Source organism: Triticum dicoccoides, chromosome 5B (genome assembly GCF_002162155.2).
Source record: "Triticum dicoccoides isolate Atlit2015 ecotype Zavitan chromosome 5B, WEW_v2.0, whole genome shotgun sequence".
NCBI classification, from domain to species: Eukaryota; Viridiplantae; Streptophyta; class Magnoliopsida; order Poales; family Poaceae; genus Triticum; species Triticum dicoccoides.
Window position 1 is genome coordinate 361,816,322 of NC_041389.1, and position 21,868 is coordinate 361,838,189.

Consider the following 21,868-nt stretch of genomic DNA (forward strand, 5'->3'; position numbering starts at 1 on the left):
TGGTATCTGTGTAGTCGGCGATCGCCGCCGCACGCTCGACAAGGGCGCCCTCCACAGCCACCAGCTCTACCTGGGCCTCTGACCGGAACGCGGCCAGCCGGTCCAGGTCCAGCCTCGGATACCACCCCTTGACGAATTCCAAGGCCCGGCGCGCTCCGGCCCGGGCCGAGGAACCCTTCCAGGCCTCAAGACGGCCAGCTACGACCTCCAGCCAGTCGGCAGTCCGACTGGCAGTGCGCAGAGCCGGCATGTCTGGCCACAAAGCGTCAACCGCCTGGGCACCGGCACGCTGAAGCCGGCGCATCAACCGATGGGCCAGCTGAAGACGGGCCTCGATGCTCAGAAGCTGTTCGTCGACGGTCAGGGGGGCGTTAGCGGCGATCTCCGCACCGTTTGCCCTCCGTGCCTCGCGATCAGCGTCGATGGCCCGGGTGACTGCCTGCGAGTGGCCAGGGAAGAAGTCTGCCAACACAAAAAAGAAGCAAGTCAAAAAGGTAGAAGTCAGCCCGACCTATAGTCGGAAGCCCAAAGAAAGAAAGGGAGAAAAGAAACTCACCATCGACGATGTCCTCGATCTCATGGAAGTCGGAGGTCAGCATTGCCTCCTTGTCAGTCCAGGAGGAGCGCTCGCTCTCGAATTCGGCCAGGAGAGCAGCCTCCTTCCTCTCGGCCTCGTCCCACGCCTTCTTGAGCAGCTCCTTCTGCTCGGCCAGCTGCGCAGCCAGCAGGTCGCGCTCCGCGGCAAGCTTGCTGCACTCCTCCGCCTTGACACGCAAGGCGGTGTTAACTTCGCCCAGCTGCTCCTCAAGAGTGGCGTTGGCCCTTGAAGAACGAAAGAAAGAAACATTAAGTCGTCAGGAAAGAAGGTCGCCGGGAAGATTCGGCCCGACTGCTCAGCAGTCGGCCCGAATCTCGGGGACTACAGCCCGCGGGTGCGCCAGCGCGCCCCCGCGAAGAAGAAGAACTCACTCCGGCTCTCTGTCAAGTCGGCGGTCCGCTTGCCCAACTCCTCAACATTGCAGTTGAAGGCAGTGGAGCGGAGGTTGTGATACTCCTGTAATAAACATTTCAGACAAAGATAAATACTTGGAACTCGCCAGAGGGAGTTCTGAACCGCCTGCTCAGGAGCCGGCCCAGAACTCGGGGACTACACCCAGTGGGTGCGCTGGCGCGCCCCCACAGAGAAGAACAAGAAAGACAAGTATCAAAGAAGAAGCATACTCAGACGGCTGCTCGCGATGCCAGATGCACCTTGGTGCAGTTCTGGAGGGTGTCGCCCTCGGCGCACAGCTTCGCCTGGACGTCCAGGAGTGCCTGGTTCAGCGGACTTGTGCCGCCTCCTCGCACCCACCCAACGGGCGCGGCGCTCGTCGCCTCGGCATCTGGGATTGCCGAGCTGGCGGCACCGACCTCCAAGGGCCGCGGCGCCGAAGTCGCCTTCTCAAGGCGGCGGCGCACTGGCGAGGCGACTTGAAGGAGCAGCCTCGCCACGGCCTCGTCCTCAGTCGGCGGCACCAGCGGACTTGCCGGCTGTTTGCCATGCGTGCTCCTAGACGGCGGCGGAGACGGCGCTGGCGGCACGAGCGTATCCGACATGGAGGCCTCGCCGCTTTCCTTCTCCGTGATGGGGTTCTCAACGCCGGCTTCTCCAGTCTGCCCCGTGAACTCCGGAGGCGGCGGTGCGGAGGACAGCGGGAGGACGGGCAACGCCGATTGGCGGCGCGCGGCCTCCTCAACTCGCCGTCTTGCCGCAATGCCGGCTTCGGCCTCCTCCAGCTTTTTCTGGGCGGAGGCCGCCGCCTTCTCAGCCTCCGCCTTCTCCAGGCGGTCAGCCTCCTCCTCGTCGCGCTTCTCCCGCGCATTTTGCTCCGTCGCCTCCCGGAGGTCGGCGACGGGGTCAACCCGCAGGGTGTTGGTGGACGTCTCTGCCGACCCCATGACGGAGGGGGCGGCGACCCTCTCAAGGGTAAGGGGAGCCCTGAAGCAAGAGGGGAGTGTAAAAGAAAAACTCGGACAAGACTCACCAGAGGAAAATAAGACAAAGGCGGAAACACTTACGCAGAGACTAGCGGCAGCCTCTTCACTTCCTTGCGGAAGCGTTTGGCCTTCGCAGCCGCCTCCTCCCATTTGGTTGCGGCGGCCGCCCCTTTGAACTTCTTCGGCTTGCCGCCGAGCGAGCTCTGCCCGGCGTGGCGCCTCTTCACGCCGCCTTGGCCGGCCAAGCCGGCGGAGGAACTTGCACCCGGCTGGCCGACTCTTGGCTGGCGGCGCGGGGTGACTTCCCCTTCGGCGTCGTCTTCAGGCCAGTCGACGAAGGTGGCCGAGGGCCTGAGTCCGCTTCCCGCTCCTCCTCCTCCGTCTTCGGCGTCGGCCTCCATCGCCACCGCCCCCAAGTCGGGGTCGTCGACGTCACTCTCCGCTCGGTCGGGGACGAACTCGCGGGGCGGTCTTGCGACGCCGGCTGCAGGCTGAATGAGGGGGTTCTGACTCAGAGAAACGAACAAAGATCAGAAGTCAGATTCGGCTATAAATAAAACAAAGCAACAAGAGATGCGACTTACCACCGGAGAGGGGTTGGCGCGCGAGTACAGCTCATTGCCGAACTGCCAATCCGCCGCGAGCTCGCAGTTCGCGATGTGGTTCACCATGTTCGCCACTTCTGCGTGGGGCATGTCCTTGGTGCACATCCGACTCGGGTCCCGGTGGTCGCTCATCTGACTGATCAGATGAGGTTGGCCTTGGAGGGGGAGGACTCGGCGCGCCACGAAGGCGGCCAGCAAGTCGGCCCCAACCAGGCCCTCCGATTGCGTCAGAACTCGGAGTCGCGCTACGGCGGCGGCTCCGGCGGGAGTCAGCGTCTTGACTCGGTGGGACCAGCTAGGGAGCCTCCCAGCCGGTGCGCCGGCTTCGTAGGGCGGCAGATTGACCCAGTCGCTGTCTGGGGCGACGTTCTTCACGTAGAAGTACGACCGCTGCCACATCTTCACCGACTTGATCAGCGGGATGCAGGGAAATGGATTGTCGGCTGTCGATCGCCGCATCGCGATGAAGGCGCCGCATTGAGCCGGCACGTCGGTGATGTGCGTGCCGAGCTTGGATTGGAAGAATTCTCCCCACAGCTCGATGGTCGGGAGAACACCGACAAAGCCTTCGCACAGGGTGGCTAAGGCAGCCAGCAGCACCACCGTGTTCGGGGTGAGGTGGTGCGGCTGGAGCCCGTGGAACTCCAAGAAGGAGCGGAAGAAGCCGCTCGCCGGCAGCCCGAGGCCGCGCATGAGGTGCGAGCCGAAAATAACCCGCTCGCCCTCCTCTGGCACCTGCGATATCTCCCTCGCTGGCGCGGCGCGGGCTCGCATGAGGTTTGCGCCGGGGAGCTGGCGCGTCTTGTGGAGAAACTCGATGAGGTCGTCATCCACTTCGAAGCCGTCCCACACGCCGGAGCGCACGGCAGAAGCCGCAGCGGCAGAAGAAGAGCCCATCGCTGCTGGCGCGGCGTGGTTCGGCACGGCGGCGGCAAGAAGGAAGCAGAGGAAGCAGAGGGAGCAAGAGGAGGCGGGGGAGCAGGGAAGATGGACGCGCGTGCTTCACCGCTCCTCTCCCCCCGCCTACTTATAGCCTTGTAGGCTGAGAAGCCGATGGGGCGGGTGTGGGATTAACTACGCACGGGGCCCCATGCCCCTCCCACGATTTACCCCACGAAGTTACTGCGCGCAGTAACAACGTGGCAAACCCAACCGCCCGCATGGCCGCAACGGATCCGTTCACATGCGGGTAGTGGCGGGCCCCGCTTGACGGCCTGTCCCGTTGCACGCGTGGGTAGGCAGACTGTCCTTGCTGCGTGGCGCCACGCGACAGGGCCGCGGCGGGCGGCCGCGGGGAAGCGTATAGGGCACGATGCCTGGTTTCCCGCCGCAACTTTCGAACTCTTTGCGGAGCAAGACGACCCTCTGCGAGTCCGACTCCGGATAGTGGGCCTGAAGGAAGACGACAAGCAAAGCCCAGATTCCACCACCAGGAGAATGAAACTGTTGAGGCCCCATGACGTATCACCCTGGGAGCCTCACCAGCTTCGGGGACTACTGTCGGAGTAATGGGCCACGGGTAGGCTAACCCGAGCCCCAGAACCTTTCGAGACATCGGGGCAGGCTACGCCCCTCAAGCCGAGTCCCAGAGGCGACTCCAAGATAAGCTGAGTCCCACGGGCGACTCCAAGATAAGCCGAGTCCCAGAGGCGACTCCAAGATAAGCCGAGTCCCGGAGGCGACTCCAAGATAAGCCAAGTCCCACGGGCGACTCCAAGATAAGCCGAGTCCCACGGGCGACTCCAAGATAAGCCGAGTCCCATGGAAGTCGGCCCGCGACTCCAAGCATCTCCAGCCTTTGCCACGATGGACGGGGTGGGGTATGGCCACGATATGGCCGTCTCCACCTTGCTTACGAAGGGCTGGCATGGCTACAGTGCGCAGTATCGCTGGAGATCTCCATCGCGGCGCGACACTGTTGCCATGCCTGCCCTGACCTCAGCCTCAGAGGGCGGCGCACTATGCCCACATCGACCTATCTGTACGACCCAGAGACAGCGGGACCCGCCCGTCAGCAGGAGCACAGAAGACGGCGAGAGCGCCCCAAAGACGGACCCGTGGGAGTTGGCTCCCTAGAGTCGGCCGGCCCCTCCCACGGGCCCCACACACCATTAACCAGACAAGACGGGGAATGGCGACAGTGATCGTCCGATAGATGGCGGCACTGTTGCCACAACCCCATGACCAAGCATGCGTCATTAGAAGCACGCCTACAGTGTCGGGCCTGTTGGCGGGGCCCGCCAGTCAGCGGGCCCCAGCAGTCGGCGGAGAAGACGGTGGCCTGAGAGATAGACGGCTGGGACCCGCGCCCAGCCGGATTACCATTGTACCCCTGGGGGGTAGGCCTATATAAACCTCCCGGGGCACCCATGCAAAGGGTTCGAATCCATTAGCACTAGACCAGATCATAGAGGAAGGAGAGAGCTAGCCTTGCCTTCTCCTACCTCCAGAATACACCTCGAGGAGCAACCTTGTACTCACTTTGCCTTAGTGATCATGCGGAGACCCCGCAGAGCAGCAGTAGGGGTGTTATCTCCCCGAAGAGCCTCGAAGCTGGGTAAGATCCGCTGGCGTGCATGTCTTCGCCTCATTCCGTTTCCTGGCACCAGCGACGTTCTACTTGCTCCCACCATGACAAGCCATCCTTTGTCATATGTCGCACCCAACCCCCGACACACGGCGCGCCCGGACTTGGCCGAGCAGAGAGGCGAAAGGGCAAGTGCGAAGCGTCGTGGGCCCTAATAGCCTGCGGCCTTGGGCGCCGCGTGGTGGTTGATTGGACGTGGGCGGCAGCGTTCCCCCATGCTTCCTTATTTTATGAAGTGCTAGGCGGACTCATAGCCGCACACCGCCGCTCCCCTTTCCGTTGCTTGAGCGGTCTTTGTTCTTTCTCCTCTCGAGCTCCAGTTTCCGCATCCAATCCAATCTCGAACCTCCCCCCCTTTTCTGCCGTCATGGCTCCGCCGAGGAAGGGAAGAGGGAAGAAGCCCATGCCGCCGCCTCGCTCATCGTCATCGTCGGCCCCCGCCGTCGATTGGCTAATCATAATCAATAAAGAGGGCATGGGCAAGGTCAGCTCGGCCCTGGCCACCAGCTTCAACGAATGCGGGAGGACGACGGCCTGGCCTGCGTCCCGCTTCTCCATTGACAGGATTGCCACCGAGGTTCGATACTTCGCCGACGCCCTGTGGGCGGGATTGGTTCCCCCCTTTTCTAATTTCTTCAATGCCGTGCTTTCCCATTATCAGATCCATATGATGCATCTAGGTCCCGAATCCATCACTCTTCTCGCGGTATTCGCCTTCGTTTGTGAGGCAATGATGGGCATCCTTCCTTCGGTTGCCTTGCTGCGCCACTTCTTCTCTCTGCGCCTTGTCGACCCCACCCAATGTTCGGGGTGCGTGAACTTCGTCGCTGTGCCTGAGACGGCGGCTTCAGGAATTGACTTCAGTCTACCTCCACCCGCGCCTGGGTTTCGCGAGCGGTGCCTGTATGTGGATGTAGGGGTGCCCAGCCCCCTGCTGACGGAGCCATCTTCGCCTGCTGTCCCCAACTCAGGCTGGGGCCAGGAGACGCTCGCGAGCCCCCGGCTCTCTTTTGTCTGGCGTTGCTTCGAGTTCTTGAGGGAGCTCGGCGTGACAGCTCCCAAGGTGGTGAAGGAGTTCCTGCTACGCCGTGTTGCCCCTCTCCAACGCCATTCTCAACGGATGTGGGCCTTCAGTGGCCGTGGGGATCGCATGCGGCTCCAGGAAGAGGACCTGACGCCTGAAGCGCCGAGGAAGGTGCTCTTGGTCTTGCCTGGGGATCCTTCCCCCAGCGGCATTCGGCAAGGGGGGGCCTTGCTGTACCTTTGCTCGAATAGAGGTGACTTCGTGAGTCAGATGCCCATCTTCGACGAATGGGGGCCGCGCCCTGCTAGCCTCCAGGGGCCTCGCGAGAACCCAGTGGGGGTGGTCGCCCTTGCAGCCGGCTAGGGCGACTCTTCATCAAGTGGCGGAGCAGCGAGGCATGGGCCTCCGGAGGCCGAGGGTGCCCCCGTCGAGGCGACAGCGCTGGGCGGCACTCATGAGGGAGCAGCCCCTGAGGCCCGTGCTGCCGTGGCTGAAGGTGGCGAGCAGCCGCCCGCAGTGCCTGCGGCTGAGACCCCCGAGGCCCTAGCTGCTCTTCTCGGTGGAGCGACCGGCGGCGCGCATCAGGTAGACGCCCCTGACGCAGGCCGCCTTGGTGCTTCCTCCTCGCCACAAGCTGACCCCTGCACTCAACTCTTGGGTCGCTTTCGTGTGGACTTTGAGGCCCTCCGGAAGAGAAGGGAGGCCCTGGGCGATGATTACCCTTGTCGCCTGCTGAAGCGTAGGAAGTACTTCGCCATCGATGAGTAAGCCTTCTCCCTTCCGAGCTCCTGACTCTTCCGTTGCCTTTCCTGATCCTTGCTCCGCAGGGCCCTTCCCTCCAAGCTCATGGAGGTGGCTGAGGAGCCATCCTTCTCGCCTCCGTCCTCTCCGCCGTCTTCGATCGTTCCAGGCAGCTGGGCCCTTGTGGTGAGGCCGGTTGGTGAGACGAACCATCCCAAGGTGCAACGCGGCCCTTCGCTCCCCGCAGCCTTCCTTCGCGAGCCTTCTCGTGGCATAGCCAGCCTGCCGTGAGCTTCTTGTCTGGTGGTGGACCGTGATTGGCTGGGGTACTCCCTGCGCTCTTCACTTGGAGATGGACCGTCTCCAGGCCGGGCTTCTGGCAGGGCGTGCCCGGTCGTCGCAAGGGCGCCAGCCCCCAGCCCCCTGCCCGGAAGGGGAATGTTGATCCGCGCCCCACGGCACTCGCTTGGGGCGGATGAAGGTGTGGAAGACGTACTCGAGCGCGCCCGGGAGTGTCGCGCTCTTCGCCAAGGGTTTCTTCGGAGGGCGGCTGACGCGGTGAGCCTGCTTGGTGAAGAGCTCGCTGATGAGGACGCGCGCCTTGAGGCCGAGGGCCTGCGCCTGGTTGTAGAGAGGCGCGAGCTGGAGGCGGCTGTCGCCCTCGCGCGCCGTCGGCGCAATCTCGATGATGAGGAGGCCAAGGCGTCGCTGGCGGCCTCTCGGGAGGTGCGTTCCCGGGCCATCGAAGAAGCCCGGGAAGCTGACCGGTGGCGAGAGGCCACGGAGGAGCGGGCACGGGAACTCCTGGCCCGGTGCCGCTCATTGGAGGAGTAGATGGAGCTGCGTGAGGCGGCCCTTGCGTTGATGAAGGTGGTCTCCGGCGACCTGGCGGAGCTCCAGAAGCGTGAGGAGGCGCTGACGCTGGAAGCCACCAAGCGTGCACGCGATTACGAGCGCCTGGAGACGAGGGAGCGCTCGGTGACACGGGTGGAGGACGATGTCGCTGCGTGGGAGTCTCGGAGGAGGTCGGACATCGGGTGGTGATGGCGCGGCTGAACCTTGGGCGCGAGTTCAAGGAGAGGCTGGAGTTGATCCAGATCGAGGCCGAAGGTAGGACCGCCGTCCTGAGGGCCAAGCTGGAGGAAGGAATGCGGCGGGCCAATGCTTTGTGGGCCGCACTCGAGGTGGCGCAAGGGGAGTCAACTACTTCCCACGCCGAGGCGCTCCTTCTTCGCCAGCGGGTGGACGAGGCTGACGCCGTCGCGCGCCAGAATGCGGACGAGATACGTCAGTGGCGGCTCCTGGAACATGAGCACGCCCCCATGCTCACCACGCTTCGGGAGAGAGCCAACACGGCCTTGGGTAACATCTGTGAGGCGGCCGTTGGCGAGCCGCACGCTGTTAACTATGCTGGCAACCTCCAGTTCTTCACCGACATTGTGACGCAGCTGGAGGCGCGGTTGGCCAGGGCCAACAGGTTGGTGGAGGAGAGGAGCCGAGCCCTGCTCGGGCGCGCCTTTTCCCGCGTCTTCAGCCATCTCTGGAACATGGATCCTCACTTCAACTTCGATGCCGCCATCGCCCCAGTCCCCCAGGTCGTCCGGGACGACCTGGTGTCCTGGGTGGAAGACAACGTGGACGCTCTTGTCCGGGCAATCGTGGCCGCCGACGAGGGCGGCGTGGTGAACGGCCCTGACGCCGCCGACGACAACACAGAGGGCGATGGCGGGGCCAGCGACGCCAGCGACAGTTCGGGCGGCGTTCTTGAGGATGCATTGGGGGATTTATCCGACTGACAGCGCATTGCTCCTGTTTCCTTACCCTGCATGAATAGAACTCAGGCTTTTGTCCTGATGGTTGTAAGAGCATTTTGGGAGGGGGTGCCCCTCGCGGAAAACCAATGTTCAGCGTACTAGTCAATGCTACACCACTTATATGCCCGTGCCAAGTAGTTAGCGAGCCGGCTGGCTAGTTTACCTTCGTCCCGAGCGGGTCCTGAGATAACCTGTGGGAGGCTGTGGCGCCTCGAATGCCTCCTAATCGAATCCGTAGGATCTGCAGTGAAAGACCTCCTGAGAGGACATGACGGCGGCAGTCTGGGCTGCGCGCAAGCTAGGCCAGACCCGGCTCACGAGGGGCTCACAAGGGGAGGCAGCTGAGGCGAGGTCGTAACTGAAACGCGAGAGATTGATCGAACGAGACTAAGCACCCCTTCCCCAAACACACACAAATCTCAAATTCAAGTCCAACTTAAATCCAGCGGGGGAAAGCAACAACCAAGTGAAAAGCAATGAAAGCAAACAAAAGGCCGCGTCCGGCACCTAGTCTAGTCTTGGACGTCTTCTCACTAGCGCGGAGCTAAGTGCTGCCACTGGGCGTGGGAGGGAGCCCCAGGGCTTGAGGCCGGCACCCCTGAGACTCCGGGGTGTGTACAACCCCACTCATTATTACGTGAGAGTGTCACGGGGCGGCGAGCTTCACACGCACCGGGCCTTCTTCACAGGTACCGGCCTTGCTTCATATCACCAGACGAGGGCCCCGCCTTGCACCGCACTCTAGTGCCATCAACGACGACCGGAAACCAGGACGCCGCCGATGGGGTAGAGTGGTCGCCAGCGGTTCCCCCGACGACCACGGGTCCTCCGCCAGGGGCAGGCCCTGAGGCACCTCCCCAGCGGAGGGCCTACCTCCTGGGAACGCCTTGCTCCGAACACCGCGGTGGTAATGTCGGATCTCGGCCCCTCTCCTGCAGCCCCCGACGCCCTCCTCCTGAGGGGTAAGAGGCCGCGGGAGTGGGGCAGCTGCTCGCCGTGGCGACCTGCACCTCCTGTGACCCATGGTTAGTGTATGCCTGCCCCTGAGGGATTAGTGGTACCCGATAATCATCGCTTCCAGCGTGGCCGGTGGGGCCGTCCCTGGGTTCCTGGAAGAGCTCAACTTCTGGCGCCTCGTCCCCCCAGCTTGGGCTGAGGAGTGAGCCTTGCTCGCCTTCACGCGGGTGCCCTTGATCCATCATGTGGGGCACGTACTCTTCAGGGGTCGTCATCCCGAAGGCTGCACCATAGGGCTCCGCATGCCATGCAGCTCTGCTTGGTGTGCCTTCCTGGGGGTGGTAGCGCGGCGGCCCACTGGGGCCACGGGTCACGACGAGTCCTTCGCTAGCGAGGGGCGGAGTCTGTGCTGCCGCCGGGCCAGTGCCGACAGCTTCACCGGTGTTGGAGTAGCCTTGGAGCTCGCGGGTGCGCGTGGTGCCCCCGCGCGGGTCGCCCTAGGCCTGAGGCGGGAGCTGGGTGCAGAAGGGGTGAGCCCCCGAGGCGGCGAAGCCCAGGAGCTCTGCTACCCGCTCTAGCAGCACGTCGCGGCCGCCTTCCATCAGCATGCACTGCAGCAGCTCTCGGGCCACCGTGAGCGCGGCCCTTGAGTTCGCCTGCTCCCGGCGGGTGTACGGCGTCGTGGCCGCGGCGTGGCCGCGGCGTGGTTGGAGGCCCTTGCTGCCGACCGCGTCTGCCGCGGTGTGAGAGCTATCGGGGACTGTCCGCGCCGCCCACGGCCTGCAGCGCCCTACGGACCGCGAGCTGCCTGGGGCATGGGGTCGCCCGGGGCGAGCGGCTCTGCGTGCGCGCGCCAAGCCGCCCAGGGATCAGGGTTTAGGGTTTAGGGTAGCCGGACATGGTGACGATGATGCGACGGGATGCAAGGTGGCAGAAGGTGGATCCCGGTGCACCCCTACCTGGTGCGCTAAATGTCGGATTTCAGGTTCCAGCAGACCCTTAAGGTTCGAACACTAGCGTGCGCGTGGAGATTACACCCTCTATCTACCTGCTCCTCGCCGAATCGCTAGGATCTAAACTATGAAAGAATCAACACAAAGACACAGGGTTTATACTGGTTCAGTCCACCATTGTGGTGTAATACCCTACTCCAGTGTGTGGTGTGGTGGATTGCCTCTCGGGCTGATGATGAACAATACAAGGAGGAACAGCCTCGCGAGGGTCTGTTCTTGGCTGGTGCGACGAACTGCTAGGAGGAGTTCAGTCGCTCTCTCTACTAGTTCCTTGGTGGAGATCCCCTTTTTTAGATGCCTCTACCCTGGGGGTGGCTAGTCCTATTTATAGGCAAAGGCCCTGGGCCTCTTCCCAAATATTGAGGGGAAGGGCACCAACAATTGGCCATTTTGAAGGGGAACAGTGGGTACACCTATCCTGACTAAAGTTGGTCCTCGCCTGCCAAAGGCTCTGGTGGTGACACTTGCTTGGGCTCCACAATGACTTCCTCCCTGTCGTTGGGCTGGTCTTGGTCTTGTTGCACCGAAATGGATGCCTTTGCTTGATGCTCTCGCCTGCGCTTGCTCCCTTTGCACCAAAGAGGAAAGGAGGACACTGCGCTGACTAGCGCCCTTGGTCGTCATGGCTTGCGTCATGGGCACCTCGCGAGGTACCCTGCCTTGAACTCTCCGCCTCCTCGTGAGCCAGCCTGATGAGGCCGTGCCTAAGGAAGCTCCATGTCGTCCGTCCCGCGAGGCTTGGCCCCTCGCGAGGGTCTTGAGCTTGTGTTGAGGAAGATGGGCTGTGCTAGGCCCCCCTTTGAGCCACGCCGCAGGCCGCAGGTAGGCAAGTCTGGGGACCCCCGTTCCCAGAACGCCGACAATATAGTTAGTACATCAAATGTACTATTATTTGGAATCAACATCAAGTGTATTCAAAAAATACAATTCGAGTTCATGTAGTACACATAGTTCATATCTATCTCTATAGTAATCATGTGGTGTGTTATTAAGGTAATACACGAATGATGGTTGAAGTTGGCAACAATCATGATTGTAGATTCTTATTGAAATAGAGAAACGAATTCAAATTTAGTTTGAATTCCAGCGGTAGTATAGACATTTGGAATGCACTAAAATGTTGGTATGAGTAGGTTACATGCATTATACAGCAAGCAAAAAAATTTAATCGGACATAACATGGATTCATACTCCCTCCTTCCATCTGTATAGGGCGTAATGAGATTTTTAAGACCGCCTTTGACTATTGACAAGATTAATAGTACATGACATGCACAATGTGAAAATATCATTGAAAGAACCTTTCACAGACGAATTTAACGGTGTGCTTTGTGTAAGTTGCACGTCATATATTATTGCTCTAATATTTGGTCAAAGTTAGCATCAAAAAACGCATTAGGCCCTATAACGGTGTGCTTTGAATAGCATTTGTATAGTAAAACGGGGCAAGACTCTCTCTTTTTGTGGTGTGAATAGTTTTATTTTTTTTTTGTTTTCTTTTTGGTTGAGGGAAGTGTGAATTGATTTGGTACGTACAAGTACAATAATACTACACGTTAGGCTTGTCCCTAAAATTCAACCGGCATCTTATTATATCCCGAAAATTCAGATATCATGCTCCGAAAACTGGCGCCTTCACAACTCGTGCCTTGCTATCCTGAAATTACAACACACACGAAAATTCCCTCCAGCTGCCAAATCCCGACACGTGAAATCCCCCTTCTAACCCTGAGCCAAAAGGGCCGCTAGTTCAAATCGGTGGGGGGTACTTTTGTAACACACCCTACATTTTGGACAAGCGCGTCCCTAAGTCATGCTTCACCCCCTCCCATCGCCCCCTTTTCGCCATTGGAAATCCCAGGCCGCCATAACCTCTCCGCTCCAGCCGCGAAACTCCACCCTCCTCCATCCGTCACCTCACTGCTGCCCAGCCGGAGCCTCTTCCCCGACGACGTTGTCCACCGCAACAGCTCAATGTCCCTCGTCCACTTCCCCGGATGAGGATCCGTCCTCCATCTCGTCGTCCCACCGGTTCAGGCGCCCCGTCCTCCACCTCCAAGGAGCTGCTTCGATGATCGCCTCATCTATCGCGGCTGCTCCATCCCTACAGCGCCGCCTTAACCTGCTCCACCGGAACTGCATCATCCTCACCGACTCCTCGTATGAAGCCGAGGCCTACTCGGCGCCACCAAAGAGGTTGTACACTCATCACATCGCACCTTCTCCTTAACTCGACCTCCCGTCGACGACGGTGCTCCATCTCGCACCCCCATGGAGCGGCTACCTTTAAGCCGGTGCCGCGGGCGACTTCTCCATGGCGGCTCTCCCCCAGTGCGAGGCCCCTTCGGCGGCGGCAGCCATACCAACCGGATCTGTTGCTGCTACTCCGGCTCTCACTCGCTCGCTCGCGATGCTGCTGCTGTTCCGGCTCTCGCTCGACCGCTCGCTCGCCCAACTGCTGCTGCTGCTCTCCCCCTTGCTCGTGCTGCTGCTCTGCTCGGATTTAGCCACACTTCAGTTGACTGAATCAACTTTTGGGTCAGCCGATTTTCAGGGGTTGGGGGGGCTTGCCGGATTTAAGGAAGAACCACCCGCAGCGGGGATGGGGGGTCGCTGGAGAGATACCCCACTATCTATGTTAGGGTTCAGGGTGGGGGGACGGGGGGCCTAGAGGGCTGGCCGGGGCGGCGGTGGGGAGTTGTTTCGGGGCGGCGAGGCGGCGTTGGGGTCGGCGGTTCGGCCGGTGGTGGCTGGCGGCTCAGGGGGGTGCGGGTTGAAGATGAAACTACAGGCCCTCCCTAAACTACATGTCAAGTGCTTCTCTGCCACCATTGCATTCAGTTTTGACAGTAGCATTCAGATTCCACAGTAAATTTCAGTTTCGACAGTTAAGTTCAGAGTCAACAGTTTTTACCTCATCTGTTGTAGTCAGGTGGTTTTTGGTGATGTAAATTTTACATCTATATTACGTCATCTATTGGAGATGCTATTAGAATCCCACTTGAGATTGACGATGTTTGTCTTGTGCTGCTTCAGCCTTGACGTCTTATGACTCACCGAAGCTGCTCCAACGGCAGAATGATCCATCACAACAGAGCAGTACCCTGGACGCCGTCTACAGATTCCTCAGATCTTCCTCCACACTGCCGACAGCCACCTCTGCCTCAACTGCTTCAACGACCAACCCAATGATGCCGAGGTCGACACGGCTACGGCAAAGAGGTTGTACACTTGTTGCATCACTTATTACTATACATTCACGTCGATCCATTAGGGCTATTTTGGTTCAATGGAAAAACATAGCAATAGGGAATTTTCCAATGGCACTCTACTATTCAATTATTCATGCATTTTGTTGAAAGGAATGAAGCAAAACATCCACCTGGACCTACTTTTCAAAATCCTATGCATGAAAACAAGACCAAGTGCATTAGTGGCAGAATAACATTCTAACTGTACACGCTTTCATATGGTTTCACTTTATTTTGGCCATGTTTCTTTGCATTCGTCTGCTCTTCCAATTCCTGTAAACCAAACACCCAAGTTGACAGAAATCATGTGTTTACAAATGCTCTGTTTACCATGTGCATTCCTATCCTATTCTGGTGTTTTTCCTATCCCTGCGTTTTTAGAATCATGCAAGCGAAATGAGCCCTTATAGAATTACTTCAGTTATAGGTAGGTGTCGAAGGGAACTTTGTGTGGTTTGTCCTGCTCCTGCCACGACGTCGTCCACCTCACCTGAGCTGCTCCATCGATAGAAGCATCCACCAAACCAGACATCATGACTCCTGACCGTCTTTCACCGCCTCAGATCTCCTTCCCTGCCGCCGGCACCCACCGCAACGGCATCACCATCATCGACTCAGTAGATGAACCTGAGGAGTACACGGGTCCACAAGAGAGGTCGCACTCTTTTGTTTCTGCTTATGTTATGCATTGCTTAAACTTACCTGCTACTTTATCATCCTGTTCAGCTCTTGGACTCCCAAGTCAGGTCCAAATTAATGTTCAAACTTGAGTTCTAAATTAGTTGTGGGAACATATCGAGGCAGCAATGAATAGTATGTATGTCTAATATCTGGTTCACCTAGGGTATGCCTATGTTGTTCATCTTGGGTGGCAAACAAATAGTAAAGCAATCATCATCTGTCTTTTTATTAAATTAAAGCAATCATCAGCCTGCTATCATTATTTTTGGATCCATCCACTGGTTGTTACCATCACTCTAAATTTCTCCATGCTCTCCTTACATAATCTCACCATATTTTTTTTGTATGCATGTCAGATATTGTACACAGTCATGCTGAACATGTAGAGAAAAAGAGAAGAGTTTTGCGCGGCAATACAATGTCATGCAGACATCGCTCCATGGTGGGTTCAATGGAAAACCCTCCCCACCCCTCTCCAGATTGTAATCCAGAGGAAGATATCTGTTCTGAGGCGGATTTAGACGCCGCTGACCACTCCTATTTACCCCCGAAGGTGTTTGCTCTACCTTGGCATGATGATGTTAGTCATATCATGCATATGTTGCGTTGCAGTGCCTACTTTTGACATCATATATGTCATCTGCTTAGTTTAGACATGTTCTGTAATGCCACCTGTTTAGTTTCTATATCATATATGGGAATTATGCAGTCTCATGTCTTTTAGCCAGCCATAAGATATGTGAAATGTGCAATGCCATCCTATTTAACCAGGCATCATATATTTGAATGATATCTTGCCCATCTTTTTCTTCATTACATTTCCATTTGTCGACAATGTTGGTACATTAAACTACTCTTCCTGTGAATCAGCCATTTGGGTAGGAGATGGGAAAATCTGGAGTGAAAACAAGGCCTTCAGAGCAGACAGTGCTACCTGTCGAAGCAGATCTCTTGTTGGGTCCCGATATCTCCTTAGATATGGATTCAGAGATAGATGACCAATCATATTCCCCCACTGAGGTGTATGCTCTAACTTAGCACGGTTATACTGCTCATATCATGCATATGGTGTCTTGCATTGCATAGTTTAGACATCATATACACAATATTCAACACCATGTTCTTAGTTCAGACATCATATCAAATGCCCTCTGTTTAGCATATAAATCACATATGTGAATTAAATGATGCGATCCTGATTACTTAGATAACATGTAGGTGAATCATGTCATGCGATCCTGTTTAGTTATTCATCATATCTTTGAATTATGTTATGCTATGTTATCCAGTTTAGGTAGACATCATATATGTGAAATTATGTCATGCTATCTGTTTTAGTTAAACAATATACATGTCAACTATTTCATGCCCTCTTTTTTCCACACTATCTATTGCATCTGTCTCTCATACAATGTCTATACATTCAACTATGTTTCCTGTTTATCAGCCATTTGAATTGGAGCGGGTGATGCCAGTATCTAGCGGACTAAAAACACGGTCTTCAAATAAAACAGTGCTACCTCTTGGTGGAGATTGCACCCCGGTTGTACATGCACAAGAACCAGCCCTACCACATAACCCAAACTCTCACAGATTGTACCCCTACTGCGATGGACAGAGAACCAGCTTCACCCAATCTAACCCCAGCCGATAGTAACCCAGTTCCTGTTGACACAGCACCATCTCACCACAGAGCTCCCAAACAAGAGTTGTTTGTAAGGCAGCTCCAGTGCCCAAAGGGCCAGTACTATCACGGCGAACCCCAACTCCACCAGTTAGTACGCCTATTCCCGTGGAGGAAGCACAACCAGCTAGTCATAGTTTAGCATCTATCGCATTTGATGTTGTTAAATCGTATGTGCATATCTTCCCATCTTGGAAATATTATACTCAAGATGAAGGAAAATGCAAGTTGCAGGTGTTTGTCCAAGAGTTATGTGTAAGTAATGTTATTCATGGCAATTACTTTGCTTCGTCCCATACATCCTACCTCCATGATGGTTATAATACATCAATTTTTCCCATTTTTCTCTATGGAGAAGGACCTATTTGGAAACTTAGGATGAGGTAACCTGTGCTAATACCTCTTCTATCTTCAAGAATGCTTGGTGGCAGTATCGGAATTACCTGAAGAAAACGGACTTCACCGGCAAAGAAACTCATCAAATTCCCTTACGTTCTCCTGAGACACATTTACTGGACGATGACTGGGAACGCCTTGTTCTGTACTGGTCCCAAACCAAGAATGTGGTAAGGTCTATGAGCTCATTTTCTATTTTTAAGTATTATATTCTTGCGTCTTACTGTACTCTGTTCATGTAGAACAAGTGCCTAAACCTGAAGAACAATTGTTCTAATTTAAGATTCCATTGCTATCATAGTTCAAAAAAGAGCTAGGCATTAATTGTGCATTTTGCCACCGCCTTGCGCTTTACTGACCAAAGCGCATGCTCATGTGCAGTTATGCACAGATTAAGCGTCGTTATGCGCAATGCATTTTGCCAATGCCTAGAGCCTAGGCGCGCTTAAGCGCTCGCTTAGGCGCGCCTTTTTAACTATGATTGCTTTGCTCTTGTATCACTGTATTTACTCATACAAACTTATTTTTAAATTGAAGGATCCAATCGAAACTGCAATGGCACACCAGGCATGTTCAGGCTTGTTTCTTTAACAGGTTCGCTCTTATCAATAGCTCTGTTGATTTCAATTTCAATTGTGTATACAGTTGACTTTCATATCATGCACACTACTAGCATCACAACAGAGCCAATAGTGTTGTTGTACATGTAGACCCGTGGTACCCATCTGAAATCTTGTTGTGCCATGTAGTTTCCCACGCTTTGTATTCTTTCACTGCTGCTTTCTCTTGAACTGATATGATTTGAACCATGTCTTTATTTTGATTTGGCAAGACAATGTAGTGACCATAGGACATATATATATATATATGTTTGTTTGATGCTTTTATTACGTACTAGTACTTGGCAATAGAAGACTTGGTAGTTTAATCATGTCCACCTTACTAATGAACTGGTTCACCGAAATGAGTTTCATATACTAGTACATGCTAAACTTGTTATGTGTCTGCTTGTTTCTTCTTTTAGAATGCTGACAGAATATTGGGGAAGAGTGCCTTATTAAGCAATGGTAAAGGAAGTAATGCAGATAAGGTTCAGGATAGTGACACATCCTTGTTGGTCTCCAACAAAGCTGATAAAACAACTAAGGAAGACTATATTGAAGACAGCTAGACAACCCCAAAGTCCTGTCTTGGTTTAGTGTTCGGGTTACTTGCCACTACCGCTTGCACAAGCTATTCAAACTCACTATCTGAATCAGTTCGGTTTCTTGAGTCTCAACTACAAGCTAAAAGACATCGATCAGCTATGCTGCGACAAGAAGCGGAAGGACTGCAGAAGTCCCTGGAGCATTGAGATGCATACTTTCTGGTGCAACAGCAAGCGTTGGAGGATTTTAGCGCCAAACAGGACAAAGCTAATAAGCTTGCTAAGCTTATTGCTAGCATGGTGGATACCCAAGATAACATTTCTTGAGCTCTTCTGAAGTTGTTTAAGTTATGCTCTTGTTTTGCTTCCGCGTTTATTTGCACTGGTGGCCAATTTTGACGGCCAATGTATGTAATATGCTGCTTCGTTTCCTATATTTGCACTGGTGGCGAACTTTGATGCCCAGTGGATGTAATATGTGTAATAGCGGTAATAGGCTAGTGTTAATTGCTTGCTTATTTATTTCCTTATTGTCTTGTTTAGTTGTTTGCTTGTAGTCACTGCAGTTCTTTTTCTGTGTTTTTCTAGTGGCCACAATAGCCTGTTTTTGGTAACTAGGCCAAAATAATCATGGCAACACACGGACTGTTGTAACCATGGGCCTCCTGCAGGCCGTATGATCCATGGGCCTTCTTCGGCCGTAGGATCCATTGGCCTTCTATACGGGCCGTAGGATCCATTGGCCTTCTATATGGGCCTTAGGATTCATGGGCCTTCTACGGGCCGTAGGGTCCATGGGCCTTCTACGGGCCGTACAATCCATGGGCCCTCTACGGGCCGTATGATCCATGGGCCTCATACGGGCTGCAGGATCCATGGGCCTTCTATGGGGCGTATCATCATTTCGCCAATCATGGGCCGTACTATCCGTGGACCATAACGGGCCATTAATAGGCCATATTTGATAACTCTATGAAAACAGCCCAACGGGTTTTTTTGACATGAAAATGGCCCAACGTATTAACGGTCCACAAACGGGCCGACTGTAATGATGGGCTGAATTTGGCCCACAAGCAGAAAATGACAGCAATGGGCCGTATGTAACCGAATGCTGCAAATGAGCCCAAGAATCAATGGGCCCTGTGAAGGCCAAAAGATAACTTGGGCTAGAAACGGCCCAATGGAATAACGGGCCGTTAATGGGTATAAAGTGATATACTGTTCATTACGGGCCAGTTTCACCACGGGTCGTTAATGGGCCAAGAGTTACAAAGGGCCTCATATGGGCCGAAAGAAGTCATGGGCCACACATGGGCCGGAAGTTAAAATGGGCTGGAATCATATTGGACGGCCCAGATGATACTACTGGGCCTAATTCGGAGAGGTCGTAACGGCCCCTGGGTTAGCGGGCTCTAAATGGGCTATATGCAAACATGCCGTTAACATGCTTTCCGTGGGCCGGCCTGCCACCTTTTGACCAAGTCAAACGGGCCGGCCTTTTCACAGGAATGGGCCTCTGTTGGGCCATGCCACGTGTTGCCATATCATAGGCGCCTTCGGTCCAATGAGTGGATGACATCTGTCCCAACGGTGAGCCGACACATGTTTGCTCCAGCCAATGATGATTTTACACGTGGAAAATCCCCATTTGTCGGGGCTGTTAACGGGTTATCGGATCCAAAGCCGGACCCAATAGCTTAACGGCGTTCCGTTACGGTGGATGCCACGTGTTGGTCACCCTTGACGAAAGCACTTCTGTGACGCGCGATTTATCATCATGGAAGTGGACACTTCCGTGATGATAATTTTGGTAATGTCATGGAACACTTCTATGACAGCATGGGTATGACTATCTTGATTTTTTTCATAAAATCGTCATGGATGTACATGCATGACAAAAAACGCGACCTACTGTGACAAACACGTATCATCACGGAAGTGTATTTTTTTGTAGTGTTTGATGGTATGTATGTTGTGATTCCCTTAGTGGTGTCGTGTGAATGTCGACTACATGACACTTCACCATATTTGGGCATAAGGGAATGCATTGTGGAGTAGTAAATAGATGGTGGGTTGCGAGAGTGATAGAAGGTTAAACCCCAGTTTATGCGCTATTCTGTAAGGGACCGATTGGACCCAAAAGTCTAATGCTATGGTTAGAATTTATTCTTAATACTTTTCTCGTAGTTGCGGATGCTTGCGGGAGGGTTAATCATAAGTAGGAGGTTTGTTCAAGTAATAACAACACCTAAGCACCGGTCCACCCACATATCAAATTATCTAAGTAGCGAACACGACTCAAACCAACATGATGAAAGTGACTAGATGAAATTCCCGTGCACCCTCAAGAACACTTTTCTTATCATAAGAGACCGTTTTGGCCTGTCCTTTTCCTCAAAAGGATTGGGATACCTTGCTGCATACTTGTTACAATTACCATTACTTGCTCGTTACAAATTATCTCGCTATCAAACTACTCCGCTACTTACAATTCAGCACCTGCAGACATTACCTTACTGAAAACTACTTGTCATTTCCTTCTGCTCTTCATTGGGTTCGACACTCTTACTTATCTAAAAGAGCTAAAATTAATCCCCTATACTTGTGGGTCATCAAGGCTATTTTCTGGCGCCATTGCCGGGGAGTGAAGCGCCTTTGGTAAGTGGAATTTGGTAAGGAAACATTTATATATTGCGCTGAAATTTATTATCACTTGCTACTATGGAAAACAATCCTTTGAGGGGTCTGTTCAGGGTATCTTCACCTCGTCCGGAACCACAATTAATTGCCCCTCAACCTAATGCACCTACTAAAAATATTGAATATGAAATTCCTTCGGGTATGATAGAACAACTGCTTGAAGGAAATATGCCCTAGAGGCAATAATAAATTTGTTATTTATATTTCCTTATATCATGATAAATGTTTAATATTCATTCTAGAATTGTATTAACCGGAAACTTAGTACATGTGTGAAAAGATAGACAAACAGAGTGTCACTTGTATACCTCTACTTGACTAGCTCGTTGAATCAAAGATGATTAAGTTTCCTAGCCATACACATGAGTTGTCATTTGATTAACGGGATCACATCATTAGAGAATGATGTGATTGACTTGACACATTCCGTTAGCCTTAGCACTTGATCGTTTAGTATATTGTTATTGCTTTCTTCATGACTTATACATGTTCCGATGACTATGATATTATGCAACTCCCGAATACCGGAGGAACACTTTGTGTGCTACCAAACGTCACAACGTAACTGGGTGATTATAAAGGTGCTCTACAGGTGTCTCTGATGGTACTATTTGAGTTGGCATAGATCGAGATTAGGATTTGTCACTTTGATTGTCGGAGAGGTTTCTCTGGGACCTCTCGGTAGTGCACATCACTATAAGCCTTGCAAGCAATGTGATTAATGAGTTAGTTGCCGGATGATGCATTACGGAACGAGTAAAGAGACTTGCCTGTAACGAGATTGAACTAGGTATTGAGATACCGATGATCGAATCTCGGGCAAGTAACATACCGATGACAAAGGGAACAATGTATGTTGTTATGCGGTTTGACCGATAAAGATCTTGGTAGAATATGTAGGAACCAATATGAGCATCCAGGTTCTGCTTTTGGTTATTAACCGGAGACATGTCTCGGTCATGTCTACATAGTTCTCGAACCCGTAGGGTCCGCACGCTTAACATTCAGTGACGATCAGTATTATGAGTTTATGTGATTTGATGTACCGAAGGTTGTTCGGAGTCCCAGATGAGATCACGGGCATGACGAGGAGTCTCGAAATGGTCGAGACATAAAGATCGATATATTGGACGGCTATATTCGGACATCGTAAGTGTTCCGGGAGTGCCGAAGGGTTGCCGGAACCCCCCCCGGGGACTAATGGTCCTTGATGGGCCCTAGTGGAGAGAGAGAGAGAGGGGTCAGCCAGGACAGGCAGCACCCCCCTCCCCTTGAGTCCGAATAGGACAAG